This window comes from Felis catus, chromosome B4 (genome assembly GCF_018350175.1).
Source record: "Felis catus isolate Fca126 chromosome B4, F.catus_Fca126_mat1.0, whole genome shotgun sequence".
NCBI lineage: Eukaryota > Metazoa > Chordata > Mammalia > Carnivora > Felidae > Felis > Felis catus.
The window spans coordinates 63,663,837-63,678,781 of record NC_058374.1 but is presented as its reverse complement, the minus strand read 5'-3'; the positions used below and the strand labels follow the sequence as shown (position 1 = coordinate 63,678,781).

Below are 14,945 nucleotides of genomic sequence, written 5' to 3'. Positions count from 1 at the left end.
CTACAAATTCAATGCAATCCCGACTGAAATCCCAATTTTTCAGAAATAGAAAAACCCATCCTAAAATTCATCTGAAATCATAAAGGACCCCAAATAGCTAAAACAATCTTGAAACCTTGAAAGCTGAAGGACCCAAATTTCCTGATTCCAAAATTTACTACAAGGTTACAGTAATCAAAACAGTGTAGTACTGGCATAAAGACAGACATATAGACCAGTGAAATAGAAATGACAGCACAGAAATGAACCCTCACGTATTTGGTCAACTGATTTTTGACAAGAGTGTCAAGACCATTCAATAGGAAAATGACAACCTTTACAACAAATGGTGCTGGGAAAACTAGATATCCACATGCAAAAGAATTAAGTTGGACCCTTTCCTAACACCATATGCAGAAAACTCAAAATGGATCAAAAATTTAAATTTAAGAGGTGCCTGGGTGGCTCAGTCAGTTGAGCATCCGACTTCAGCTCAGGTCATGATCTCGCAGTCCGTGAGTTTGAGCCCCGCGTCAGGTCCTGTGCTGACAGCTCAGAGCTTGGAGCCTGCTTCGGATTCTGTGTCTCCCTCTCTCTGCCCCACCCCTGCTCATGCTCTGTCTCTCTCACTGTCAAAAATGAATACATGTAAGAAAAAAATGTTTTTTTAATTTAAATTTAAGACCTAAACCTATAAAACTCTTAGGAAGAAAACATAGGGCAAATCTTCATGACATTGGGTTTAGCAATGGTTTCTTGGCTATGACAATGAAGGCATAGGCAACAAAAGAAGACATAGGCAAATTGGACTTCATAAAAAATTAAAACATTTTCTGTATCAAAAGACAATATCAACAGAGTAAAAAGGCAACCTTGAGAATAGGAGAAAATATTTGCAAATCATGTATCTGATAAAGGATTAATATAATATATAAGGAATTTCTAAAACTCAGCAACAAAAAACAAACAACCTGATTCTAAAGAATTTAAATAGATATTTTTCCAAAGAAGATACACAGGTGGTCAATAAGCACATGAAAAGATGCTCAGTTTCACTAATCTTCAGGAAAATGCAAATCAAAACTACAATGAGATACCAACTCACATCCATTACAATGGCTACTATCAAAAAGGCAGAAAATAACAAATGTTGGTTAAGATGTGGAGAAATTGGAAATCTCACGCGCTGTTGTTGAGATTGTAAAATAATATAGTTGGATAATAGTATAGTCGTTCCTCAAAAAATTAAAAACAGAATTACCATATGGTTTAGCAATTCTACTTTTGGGTATATACCCCCCAAAATTGAAAACGGGATCTTTTTTTTTTTTAAGTTTTATTTATTTATTTTGAGAGAGAGTGAGAGATAGAAGAGAGAGAGAAAATGAGTGGGGGAAGGCAAAGAGAGGAGAGAGAATTCCAAGCCAGCTCCACACCAGCAGTACAGAGCTCCACTTGGGGCTTGAGCTCACAAACTGTGAGATCATGATCTGAGCGGAAACCAAGAGTTGAATACTTAACCTACTGAGCCACCCAGGTGCCCGGAAAACAGGGTCTTGAAGAGATAGTTGTATACCATCTTCATAGCAGCACTCTTCACAATTGCTAAAACACAAAGCAACCCAAATATCTGTTGATAAGCTAAATGTGGTATATACATACAATAGAATATTGTTCAGCCTTACAAAGGAAGAAAAATTTCACATATTCTACAACATGAATGAACTTTGAGGATATTACACATGTTAAATAAGGCAGTCACAAAAAGATAAATACTGTATGATTCTACTTGCATGAGATACCTAGAGTAGTCAAAATCATAGAGACAGAAAATAGAATGGTGGTTCCCAGGGGCTGAGGGGAGGGGAGAATGGAAAGTCATTTGTCAATGGGTCGAGTTTCAGTTTTACAACACAAGAAGAGTTACAGAGATTGATAGTGATGATTTGTACAACAAAATAAAGGTATTTATTATCATTCAATTGTACACTTACAAGCATTAAGATAACACTCGTTATGTTATATGTATTTTACCACAATAAAAATATTGGAAAAAAGAACTTCACAGGTGATTTTCATGCCCTCCAAGGACTAAAAACTATTAGACTTAATTCTCATCATATAGAGATCCAGGCTGCACACGAATCACTGAAATATAAAGCAGAAATTGATGTGTGTCTTAAGATGTACTGACAACATATTAGAGGAATTGAGAGGAGGAAAATACTATTTTCTGTTAATGGAATCAGGGCAAAGTCCATAGAAGAGTACAGGACAATGAATCTGGAATTCGAACTCAAAAGACCTGGTTTTCTTGCACCTCCACCACTTACTATGACACGTGACACTGATTAAGCCTCATAACTGCTCAGGCCCATTTTTTCATAAGTAAATGAGGAGGACTGACATCTATGTCACAGGATTATCATGAAGACTTTAAACAATGAAGAGAGATGAAACATGCACAAAGAGTGATACTAGATCAGAGCTGGCAATCAATAAATGATAATTATGTCTGAACCTGAGCTGGCATTGAGTCAGGCCTTGAAGGATTGGTAGGATTTAAACATTCAGAGATGAGGGGGGAAGAGAATTTGGATAGAAAAAATAAAGAGCATTTATGGCCTGTATGGTTTTATAGCTATTTATATGCACACATCATAAAAAAGATTTTGGAAGCTTTAAAGCCAAACAGGATATGGCTCTTGAGTTCAAGAAGCTAACAGTTACCTCAGTAATTTGTCAAACTAATATAGGCACTTTTTCTTTTTTCTTTTTTTAATTTTTAATGTTTATTTTTGAGAGAGAGAGAGAGATAGACAGAGAGAGCCAGAGAGCCAGAGTGCAAGTGCGGGAGAGGCAGAGAGAGAGGGAGACACAGAATCCAAAGCAGACTGAGCAGTCAGCACAGAGCCCGATGTAGGGCTCAAACCCATGAACTGCAAAATCGTGACCTGAGCCCAAGTCAGATGCTTAACCGACTGAGCCATCCAGGGATCCCAACACTTTTTCTTTTCATATTCCTAATGTGCTACATGTGTTTTAATAGGTGTTTTTCTACCTTAAAATTTTACATTATAAAAGTAATTGATGCTTATAAAAGTCCAAAAAGGAAAAAGTTATATAAAAATAATATAAAATAAAAAATACATAAAATAAAAATCACTCCTCCCACTTTCTTTCTAATTTCTGTCTTCAGAGGTAACTGTGATTAACATTGTGGTATGTCTCCAATCATTTTTTATGCATGTACAAACACATGACATCCATATCTATAAATGTCTCTATATATGTACATGTATATACATATACACTCTATATATTCTTTTTTGGTCTTCAAATGAAATCATACTTAGCCTACTGTTCTGGAAATTTCTTTTTATCCACATAACAGAGTGTTAATATCTTTCTATGCCAGTATGTATAAAGCAACCTCATTCTATGTAATAGCAGCATAGAATTCCATTTTATGAATGTTCCCTCATTAATTTAACCAGTCCTCTATTGATGCATTTGGATTATTTACATTGCAAATAATACTGGAATGAATAACTTTTTTTTAATGTTTATTTAATTTTGAGAGAGAAAGAGACAGAGAGAAAGGGACAGAGCATGAATAGGGGAGGGTCAGAGAGAGAGGGAGACACAGAATCAGAAGCAGGCTTCAGGCTCCGAGCCGTCAGCACAGAACCCGTCGCAGCCCAAACCCATGAACCTTAAGATCACAACCTGAATCTCATGGTTCATGAGTTCAAGGCCCTCAGAGGCTCTGTGCTGACAGCTTGGAGACTGACGCCTGCTTCAGATTCTGTGTCTCCCTCTTTCTCTGCCCCTCCCCCACTCACACTCTGTCTCTCTCTGTCTCAAAAATAAATTCACATTTAAAAATTAAAAAAAAAAAAGAGTTGGATACCCAACAAACTGGGCCACCCAGGCACCCCTGCATTCTATTTTTTTTTTTATTTTTTATTTTTTAAAGTTTTAATTTATCTTTGAGACAGAGACAGAGCATGAGCAGGAGAGGGGCAGAGAGAGAGGGAGACACAGAATCTGAAGCAAGCTCCAGGCTCTGAGCTGTCAGCACAGAGCCTGACGTGGGGCTTGAACTCACAGACTGTGAGATCATGACCTGAGCTGAAGTTGGATGCTTAACTGACTGAGCCCCTCTATTTTTTTAATTTTATTTTGAGATACAGAGAGAGAAACAGCAGTGGAGGGGCAGAGAGAGAGGGAGAGAGAAAGAATTCCAAGCAGGCTCCATACTGTCAGTGCTGAGCCAGATGCGGGACTCAAACTCACAAATCGTGAGATCACGACCTGAGCCAAAACCAAGAGTCAGACGCTTAACAGAGCCACCCAGGCACCCCAAGAATTCAAATTCTTTTTTTTTTTTTTTAATTTTTTTTTCAACGTTTATTTTTTTATTTTTGGGACAGAGAGAGACAGAGCATGAACGGGGGAGGGGCAGAGAGAGAGGGAGACACAGAATCGGAAACAGGCTCCAGGCTCCGAGCCATCAGCCCAGAGCCCGACACGGGGCTCGAACTCACGGACCGCGAGATCGTGACCTGGCTGAAGTCGGCCGCTTAACCGACTGCGCCACCCAGGCGCCCCAAGAATTCAAATTCTTAAAAATATATATTAAAATTTTTAAAATTAACTATAAGCAAAATATTAAATTCTTCTAGATTCCTGGATATTTTGTTCCCAAAGCTCTTAGAAATGGCAACCCAGCATGTTTCTCTGACTTTCTGTACCATGTGTCTGCTTTCTCTCTTACCTGTTGATGATGTGGCATGCTGACCTTCAGTAATGATTTAAATTATTAGAACAGAGGTTTTCCCAGGAAGTGGACTCTATGGCAGGAGGATAAATTTCTTATTGACATTTAGAAAAACAAATTTTCATAGAAGAAAAATATATTGATTAAACTGATTGCAATCAAATCATGTAGGATTTGACTCTTGAATACTTTTGGCATGCAACTGCTTTTAACTCAGTGTAGGTACTTCCAAATCCATAGGGCTTAAACCATGATTTCTCTTGGTCTCCAATACCTGACACTTGCTTTTTCCTTTAACAGGATTCATGTATGACTTTTATGCAATCACAGACATGACTCTTGTAATCATGTCTTTCCCCACCACCCCAAGTACCATCTCTAAGAACTTATTCCTGATATTGCCCCTGGTTCAGTACTCTTTCCACTCTCCATTTCTCCATCTTAATCCTGATGATAATTCAACTTTACTTCCTCAAAGACACTTTTTCTCACTTCCAGTTTAGATCAGATTCTTGCCATACATGAGTAGGCTCACAGTACTTTTTTTTCTTTTATTTCTCACAGTTCATAATTATATTTGTGTGGTTATTTGGAAAGGCTGCCTCCCACATTCCATGAGCGACAGTTTCTGGTTTCTGCATTAGCTTATCATTTTATTGTCAGAGACTGATATTTAGTAGAGACTCAGTATTTGTTGAATGAATGAATGAATGAATGAATGAATGAAGTCCAAGCTCAAATCCCATCCTCTCCAAAAAGACATTCCTAACCTCTTCAGCCACAGTGATAAATCCCTCTCATGATTTTAAGGCACTTATTGATGGTACCACTCATTTTCCCCATGAAATCATAGATTCATAGAGTTCTATAGGAATTTAGAGGTAGCAATCTTTATATTGTAAATAATGCAATTCATTGAAATAAAATTTTTGCTTTTATTTTTGTGAATACCATCCTTAGTGATGGAGGGTTGACTTCTGAAATATTTTGAACAATCTTTGGATTATTTGTATGTGTGGAGATTTTTTCTCATGTTTAGCACAAATCTGTTTTGTGATTTTCACAACAAATTTGGTTCCTAGGCATAAACAAATGAGACCATTCGTTCTTCTAAAGATGGTCCTTCAGATAGTCAAAGATTGCTCTCTTGCACAATCAAAACACAACTCCTCCTTCAATTATTGCTATTATGCTGTGGTTTTCAGCCTCTTTCATCAGCCTGATTTCTTCTCTTATGAATTTATTCGAGTTTGTCAATGTCCTTCTTAAAATAAAATTAATTTTGTTGCCAGTAATTTTATTTTTTTAAAGTTTGCTATTCAAATGTCATGAGCTAGTATAAGACTTTAAAATTTCTATAAATTTAGAGGTTCCTTTTTCTAAAAATAAATTTGTGACAGGGGCGCCTGGGTGGCTCAGTCGGTTAAGCGTCCGACTTCGGCTCAGGTCATGATCTCGCGGTCCGTGGGTTCAAGCCCCGCGTCGGGCTCTGTGCTGACAGCTCAGAGCCTCGAGCCTGTTTCAGATTCTGTGTCTCCCTCTCTCTCTGACCCTCCCCCATTCATGCTCTGTCTCTCTCTATCTCAAAAAATAAATAAATAAACGTTAAAAAAAATTTAAAAAAAAAAAAAAAAAATAAATTTGTGACAATTCGTTAGGTCTTTAAGTTCAAAAATTTGAAAAGTTAATTTTAATTAAGTAACAGACACCTTTTCCTAGAAGCTGTCAAATGGTTGTTGGAAGATTGCTTAGATCACATAACCAGTTCTATTCTTATAGCTTAAAATTATCTGACTTGCTCTGACCACTTGCTAGTTGAACTTAAAAAGGTTTTAACAAATAAGTAACCAAATACTGTGCTTGTTTTGCTGTGAGGAAAAAATTTAGTCCTATGGCTATTATCTGCTAAGGAACCAAACCCAAGGTTTAATAATAATAATCAGCTCTTTCTTGTGCTCAACAAAATGTTTTGATGTGGTTGGTACCAGCCTCTGATGAGGGTATTAGCCTTCATTTAAAAAACAATCATTAGTTGGAGTTAGCATTAGAAACGTTACTAAATTGCTGATAATATCCGTCATTACCAGGTAAAAATTGACATTTTCAGTCCCTTACATATGATTTATCATCAATGCAAAGAATATTATAAGAAATTGTAAAGTTGCTCAACAGTTAAGTCTCAAAAGAAGGCAATAAATGTTACCAAAGAAAAAGTAGCAAATAGAATGATGCAGAACTAAGTCAGAAGAGGTAAGGAGGGCTTGAGCTCCTCTACTTCTGAAATGGTTTTACTATCTGGCACATAGTTATGATCTTTAAATGTTTGCTAAATGAATAAAAATGTTCAGGCACTAGGGATAATTCTACAGTGGGGACAATATACTATAAGGAAGGTGGCTGGCTTAACCAGAGTGTCTGGTAACTTATTTTCAATTTCAATTTTTCTATATTTTCAGTTTCATTATTTTTGAGAACTCAGTGTGAGTTTAACATAGTACTATAGTCGTTAAAAAAATACTCGGGGCGCCTGGGTGGCGCAGTCGGTTAAGCGTCCGACTTCAGCCAGGTCACGATCTCGCGGTCCGTGAGTTTGAGTCCCGCGTCAGGCTCTGGGCTGATGGCTCATAACCTGGAGCCTGTTTCCGATTCTGTGTCTCCCTCTCTCTCTGCCCCTCCCCCGTTCATGCTCTATCTCTCTCTGTCCCCAAAATAAATAAACGTTGAAAAAAAAAATTTAAAAAAAATACTCAAATACTTTTTAACATTGTGTAATTCAATCTAGTATAATCCAAATTTATGTATTATATTTTTCACTAGTTACTTTTAATATAAAAAAATGAAGGAAGAGAAAAAGTTTTAAACGTTCAATGATGGGATGTTCCTTGAATAAATTGCACTAGAGCCATATGTACAAATTTGTAGAAATTAATTTATTGACGTAAAAAGATGTTCATGATATTGAGTAAAGAAGAGCTAGTTACAAAATAATATTTAAGGAATAACAACAAAATACACAAGAGTGAGAGACTGGAAGGGGATACAGTAACATGTCAGACAGCTCTGGGTAGTGGTTTTTTATTTCTTTTCCTTTTTCTCTTCCTTTCCTCATTTCTCTCCCTTCCTTCCTTCCTTCCTTCCTTCCTTCCTTCCTTCCTTCCTTCCTTCCTTCCTTCTTTCCTTTCCTTTCCTTTCCTTTCCTTTCCTTTCCTTTCCTTTCCTTTCCTTTCCTTTCCTTCCTCCTGCTCTCTCTCTTTCTTTCTTTTGAAAAATTCACTTGGGCTATTTATATAACAGTATTTTAAAGTAGCCCATAAATGAGCTCTTGGCCCAGGATAGAGACAGCCATAACAACATGTTCAAGTAACAAAATGAACAAAAGAACCTTTGGAATGCACCTGGTTGTTAAAAAATAACATGTTCTTTTTCTTTTTTTTTTTAAAGATTCTAAGAAACTCAACTTTTTCTTTAAGGACTTTTTTGCTACCTTTCCTACAAAAACTACCAGATTACTTCTTGACCTCTACTTTGAGACCTCTACTTTGAGGAAGTCTTGCTGTACAATATTGCCTTAGTAGCTCTGACGCTTACAGGTACTTTTTTTATCTGAACATTATATCCTAAATACTGTAATTCCTGTATTGCTTACACATTTAAATCTATTCCATCCCTGAATTACAGTATATATTTTTTACATAAACTTTCAAGAGAAAAGGCATTCATGATACAATTTTATATTATCTATCTGTCTATATAAATTATATGGATATATCCTATAAGCAATAATTGAAGTTTGAAAAATATTATCACACTTGCAATTTTCATACTTGCAAAAAGCATGTGCTAATTTGAAATTATTTTCAGAAGATCTGTCATAAACCAAATAAGTACGTGAGACAACCCAGGACAACTTCCTAAAATTTTCTTCAAAACGAAGGTAGGTGTTTATGTTGCGGGTCCAACTTGTTACCAATGAAAGCCTAGCAACAGCTAGTAAGCCTACTCCATTTTATTTATTATGATAGGAACAGGCATCATAGACATCATGTTAATTGAGGTGAGCACTATAACTTCCAAACTCATTTTAGGTTAAATACAAAAATTCTACACTAAAGTAAAGCTGTTTTGATTTGAGATAAATCTATAATAAATTTGGAAATGTCCATGTATTTATTACTTTACAAGCAATTATTCAGAGTCCGTTATCTGCTGTGCTCTGTTTTAGGCACTGGAGTACAAAAATGAATATAGTATAAAATTCTTGCCCTGAGGGAGCTCACATTTTAGTGAGGGTGTTGTTTTTTTCTCTTTTGCAGGTATTTAATATATGGTTTTCATATACAGATACAGAAATATTGTGTTACAGGACCCAAAGAAAAAGAAGAAACATTAGTTGCAGACTCTAGAAGTGGGTTTGTCGTGCATGTATTATGAATTGGTTGTTGAATTAAATTAGTGGTTCAGAAGTATCTATTTAAATCCATATTGTTGACATTACAGTGAAAGCAGTGAAACTTGTCAGCAGATGATTAAGTTTTATGGTTGATGTCCACACTTTTGTAGCTTGGGAACAATATCAAGTTTCTGGGAAAAACATCCTTCCTCTCTCCCCACCCTCCCTCTATCATATTAAATCAGGGTCTCAGCCTATTGGTGATGGTTGTGTTCTCCAAATAAAGATGTATCAAAATCATTCTTGTTTCATTTTCCACTTTATATGAGAAGAGTTACTTCAGGTTTTTTTTTTTTTTTTCTTTCCTCCTGGGACAGGAAGCGTTTAGATTGTTGGTTTATTATATATTCCACCAGGGAAAATCTGCACTTCCTTGGCTACTTTTTCCATTCCCAAGACCACCAGTTAGTGGTATTATTTCTGGTTGAATGGAACACCCTTTACAAGCAGCTGGAGGAGGTGTGCATGTTCCTAGATTACTGGCTTTCCACTGACTAGTCTTTTAGGAAAGCTACACTGTTCCCACGGAAATTAACAACCATTCAACTCGGACTGGCTTGAAATCTTAAGGCCAAAGTTGGGGGGGTGGTGGGAAATTGGATCGTTATGGGTTGGGTTACTGCTCGAGGAGGGCAGGCGGGAGTTTGTGAATGGATAAAATGTCAAAATGGGACTTTATTAAACGACTCATTAAAACTGCACGAAAAATGAGCCTCCTCTGGTCCCAAAGGATTAAAAAAAAAAAAAAGCTTCAAAAACCCAACTTCAAACAAAATTTAGGAAATGTAGGAGGCATAAATTCCGTCTGGGTGCTTGCAAGACCACCTCCCCTGTCGCCTCAAGCCAAAAACTGGGCATAGGTGTGAGAATTTTGCAAAAACAGCTTCCAAAACTATTTTTCGATGCGAAATGGTGCGCCCCAAGAACTTCAGGGTGGAAAGCAAGTCAAGCAGCCGAACGTTCTCCCTAGACTGCTAACCTTTCCGCCTTTCCCACCCGCCACTCCCCCTTCGCCGCAGCCTCCAGCCAGGGGGCGTTTGTTTACGTGACGTCAGCCGTAGTAAGCAGTCCCCGCCCCCGTTTCCCTCTGGCCGCCTCGTTTCCCGCGCCGCGGCGCTTCTCCCCTTAAAAGGACAATAGAGGCCCCGGGAGCGCGCGCGGCCGCCGGGCCTTCTCCCCTCCCAGCCCTCAACGCGCGCGCGCCCGTATGCAAATAAGTTCGATTCAGGAGAATTTTGTACCAGGAGACGCGCGTGCGCAGAGGGAAAGCGGAATCTACACCTTCCCGGCCAGCGGTAGCAACTGCAGAACTGCAGGAGACAATCTTTCTAGACAAGGCAGTTGAGGAGGAGGGAGCGATTAGAAGGGGGGGGGGGCTGGCTTGGCGTGCACTCCAGACCTCGGGAACGTTATTGTGCGTGGAACGGCTGATTTTGGAAGGTGAGTGACTCTAACCATTACTCTGGTGCAAAACTGTCTCACGAGGCTTTGATTTCAGAGTGTGTTTTTTTTTTTTCTCTTTTCACCTTCCCCCCCACCCCCAGTCCTTCCACACACACACACGCACACATACACACGCACGCACAGGAAGTTTTGTCTTGGAGATGGCATTGCTGGGAGCAATGTTGTCGTGATCTTCAGACCCCGGGTTCTTTTGTATACACGTTTAGTTTGCCTTTTCTAATTGGGTAGGGTAGTGGAGGCAAACCGAAAGTCTTGGGGTGGGGGAAGTGAGTGGAGGCTGCAAACGACTGAGGAGTCGCCGGAGTTGAGGGATCCACGTTGAAGGTGACAATGACTTTTCTTAGCCGTAGTGTTCTCTGGCGAAAAGGAGGCGGGTGGCTGGAAGGCCCAAGAGGAAAACGACTTGCTGGCAATCGCGAAGGGGCCCCGGGCCGGTGCATCCGCGTGGGCGCGCGCCTCGGGAGTGGTCGGGCGCCGTGGTTGAACCTCGTGGTTTAGTTTCGTTGCAGCCCCCCTGCGCCTGTTTGAGAAGGGTGGACAATGAGCGCCGTAGGCTCGGAAACTTAAGTTGCCGTCTACTTGCGAGCTGGCGGGCGTGAGAGGGTTTAAATCGGCCTTTTGGGTCAGCGCCGGGGGTGGCCGGAGTGCACGCGGCGTGGCGTTGTTTGCCGAACTCCGGAGGGATGCGGATGCGACAATGAGAGCAACACGCGGCCGCTCTGAAGCAGCCCGGCTCCCAAACGCCTCCCCCCCCCCCACCCCCCGGACCGCGCCCAGGCAGCGCGGGGGGCCAATGTGTCTGTGGAGCCTCAAGTTTTGTTCGCAATTTAGTCACCTGTAGCGTAGACGTGGGCGCCACGGTGAGGGCTTTCTGAGGCGACTGTGTGCGGCTTAAGATGGCCAGTCATAGCCAAGTTGACTTGGGGATGGAGGCAACGGCGTTGTCTGCGCCGAAGGAGTGAGAGAACTCCGGAGGGCACTGCTTTTTGTGCTCTACATGACAGACCACGTGCTAGGGGCTGCGACCCTGGTTTTTGCCGGAGGTCTGTGTGAGTGTCCAGATCCGGGCCGGCAGCGAGATGCGGGCGCTGTCGGGGCCGGCCGGCAGGACAATGTGATTTGCTGATGATGGCGTCTTGCCAGTTTAAAAAGCAGAGTGAAAGTCGCCAACTCTCCGCTGATGCGGGGCGGGCAATCGGCGTTTCTCATCAAGGACACTGCAAAACTTTGATTAAATGGGCCTGCTGCTGAGGGGAGGACGGGGGGAGAGGCTCCGGACTCTCGGGGCGCGGGGTCTGGACCTCTCCCCGGGGTGATCGTCAAGTGTCTCGCCTCTGAGAAACAATCCGACATCCCTGATGCTGCACGTAGGCAGCGCCCGGCTGGACAGAAAACAAAGAGCTGCATGTGCCCGTGCGGGCCCCGCCGGCGCTCGGGGCGGCCGCCGGGCGGAGGGCCGTGTGGGCCGGGCCCCCCTAACTTCGGGCGAGTTTCGAGAGGGGCTTTTGTCCCTCAGCCCCTCGCGGGGAAACTTTGGCGGCGGTGCTCGCATGAGGTGCCATGCTGGTGCGCGGAGAGGCGGCGTGCTCCGCGCTCCGGGCGGGCGGGCGGGGAGGCGGCGGTCTCGGGGCCCCCGCGCTTCAGCACGGGCGTCGAGGGCCGCGACAGCCGAGGGGCCGGGAGAGCGTGGCCCCGACTTCTTGGCCCGTTACCCGTGGTCCGGAGCTTGCGTCTGGGAGGTCTGTGGATTCGCCTTTGAAGTCGAACTGTTGCCATGTTTGAATTACGTCAGGGCAAAGCCATGAGGAGGAACAAGCCCCGGCAGCGCGGCGTGCGGGAGGCGCGGCCTGCGGGAGGCGCCGGGCGGGCGGGCGGGCGTGCGCGGGGGCCCGTTGTTCCGGCGCAGGTGAGGGAGGAGGCGGCGAGGGACGCGGGTCACCTCCTGCCGCCCTCGCCCAGGCGAGCGGCTCTCCGCAGGAACTTTCTTCCCGACCCAAGTTGTTCTATTTACCAACAAACCCACCGGGGAGCGTTTCTATTTGCTGCCGTGGTGCCTCTCTCGGCCGTCATCGCTTGCCCGAGGGGGAAGCGCGTTGTGTGTGGGGGGGGGGGGGCGGCGAGGGCCGCAGGAGGACTGGGGAGAGGCGTTTTGCTGCTTTCGTGGAAGCCGGCGCATGCGGCGAGCACCCCCAAGCCCTCGTAGCCGAGCCGTGACTCGCGCTTTCAGGGGACCCAGCCCCGACGACACACGAAAAAACCACCGTGGGGAAGTTTCGGGGCTCCCCGTTGTCCTACAAAGGGAAGTGAGGACTGTGGCTGAATTGTGCGTGCCGCTGTTTTCTTTGTGTGTTTACGTGTGGGAGGGGGATCCGGGAGGGGCGAGGTTTGTTTTGGTTGCGGGTGGGGTTGGTTTATTGGGGTGGCAGGGCGGTGCAGAGTTTGTTCTGGTAACGAGACCTAGTAGATTTCTTTGTTTTTATTTTCTCCGTCTAACCTTGGGTAACTACAGACAACTGGGAAGACTAGGAATTAGTGACTAGAACAACACGGATCCTGTGCGAGACAGTTTTACCCCAGCAATACTCCCCCTGCCCCCACACCTCGGGTTGTCCTAAGGAAGATTAAAAAGAAAAAAACTTTTTTCTTCCTTTTAATTTTAGTAATTAAAAATATGAGTTTGACCTTGTCATTAGAAGTACACTGAAAGCACCTGTTTTTGTACTGGAGTTTGCCAGACTTGAAAAGCCTTTTAATAATGTATGTCGCAAAACCGAACACGTTTTTTTAGTTGCTCAATCTAAATTAAATTAAAGTCTGGGAGTTTGTTTCCGTAGGAGTTGGAGAAAAGCCTGATGGCATTTAAAATATTTATATAATGATTTGGGGAAGGGGAAAATCGCCCCTTTGCCCTAAAGGTATGCCGGCTCAATGTTTGGTGATTGTTCACTGCTTTATCTTAGGATGACCTTGAAGAAGCTAGCACGTGGAGAATTGGGCCTTGGAGATTTTATATGGGGGTTGGGAAGGAAGCTGCGGGGGAGGGGGGGGGGTGACAGGGTAAAAGGCTGGATGTCCCTGCTAGCTTCTTCCTAGTTCCTATAAACTGGGGTTGACCTTCTGGTTACCCCTCTTAGATTTTCTTTTCAAGCCAATCTTTTTTTTTTTTTTTTTTTTGGTATGTGGCCCCAGGCATAGCTCAAAAATTATGCTGGTTTGACACATGGATGCTTCTTTGGTATTTGGGGTTTGCCTGCAGTCTAGACATCCGATAAGCAGCACTGTATCTGCTGCTGCTTTCCTGATTTCTCCTGCATTTGGATCATGTTTAAGGGTTAGAATCTAAAAGTGGTCATTACCAGAAAATAGTATCTTTAGATGCCACACCCAGACCAAAAATCTGTACAGATTGTGCTTCTCATTGTTTTGTTATTAAACAGACATGTTTCTCCCATGTTTTGGTGACCAAAGTACAAATACTTAAAGGCAACTTTTAATACTATAGTAACAGTACATATCTGCAGTGGATAGAAAGAACATGTCAAGAAAGTGAAAAACTTTGTATGGCTTTCCCTTTGGGCATTTATTTCTCTGTGATTATTTAAGATGCATAAGAGATGTTTTGTAAGCACACTAAGATTCGTTCATTTGTTTTTCTTAATCAGTATTTTATACCTGGGTTTACAGCTAGAATTTCAATATCCTGGGAAATTTCAAATACAATAGAGCTTAATTTTTGTTTTAAATATCACATGATCTGTGCAACGGAGATTTGGTTTATCAAGGTGAATGAGGTGAGAGTGGGAAAGACCAATAGACAAGGTCTACTGTTTTCCTTCTTGCATTACTTTTTGCGGGAGTTCGGTGATGAAAAGTTCAATAGGTAGTGTATTCTAGAACCTTGGTGGGCAGCAGGCCTCAAGACTGCTGTTGCATAGTTTTCTTAACTGTAGATCTGGAACCTGGATGGCTCGTTTTTGCTCCCCGAGTTGTAATGAGGCCCTAGAAAAAGCTGGCTCACGGGGCTCAGACTCTAGCAGATTTATGTGAAAAAGCAATTTGATAATGATTTTCCATGTAAAATCAGTTTTTCACCGGTGAAAGCTTAAGCTTAATTTGAAATCTAAACCAACTTCATAAGCTTTATTAGGACAAGTTAGTTAATTTACCATGCCAACACATAGTAGGTTGCTTCAAAAATATAACTTTTTTTCTTCCTTACTGGTGCTGGGAATATAATTGGCTGAGAAAGAAGGGAACACCTTCGTTGAA

The 14,945-nt window shown here is 42.1% G+C and overlaps 1 protein-coding gene and 2 long non-coding RNA genes across 6 annotated transcripts in view; 2 read left to right on the top strand and 1 right to left on the bottom strand.

The window, feature by feature from the left end:
• Positions 1–8,209: 8,209 nt before the first annotated feature.
• Positions 8,210–9,452, top strand: LOC123386565. The gene is made up of 3 exons (XR_006600628.1): positions 8,210–8,352; positions 8,624–8,696; positions 9,076–9,452. It is a non-coding gene; the product is annotated as an uncharacterized LOC123386565 (long non-coding RNA).
• A 543-nt stretch (positions 9,453–9,995) lies between these two features.
• Positions 9,996–12,280, bottom strand: LOC123386564. Its single transcript, XR_006600627.1, has 2 exons — positions 11,512–12,280; positions 9,996–11,196 (listed from the first exon to the last, which is right to left on the bottom strand). It is a non-coding gene; the product is annotated as an uncharacterized LOC123386564 (long non-coding RNA).
• Positions 10,477–14,945, top strand: part of SINHCAF (SIN3-HDAC complex associated factor) — a 30,855-nt gene continuing 26,386 nt past the window's right edge. The window contains exon 1 of one of the 4 annotated variants that reach the window (XM_003988537.6): positions 10,477–10,652. The gene's annotated coding sequence lies outside the window, so the exon portion shown is untranslated. Of the gene's footprint in view, positions 10,653–10,801; positions 11,001–12,392; positions 12,416–12,810; positions 13,000–14,945 lie in introns of those variants that run through there. The other 3 variants (XM_019834775.3, XM_045061619.1, XM_006933602.5) reach the window with 3 other exon arrangements.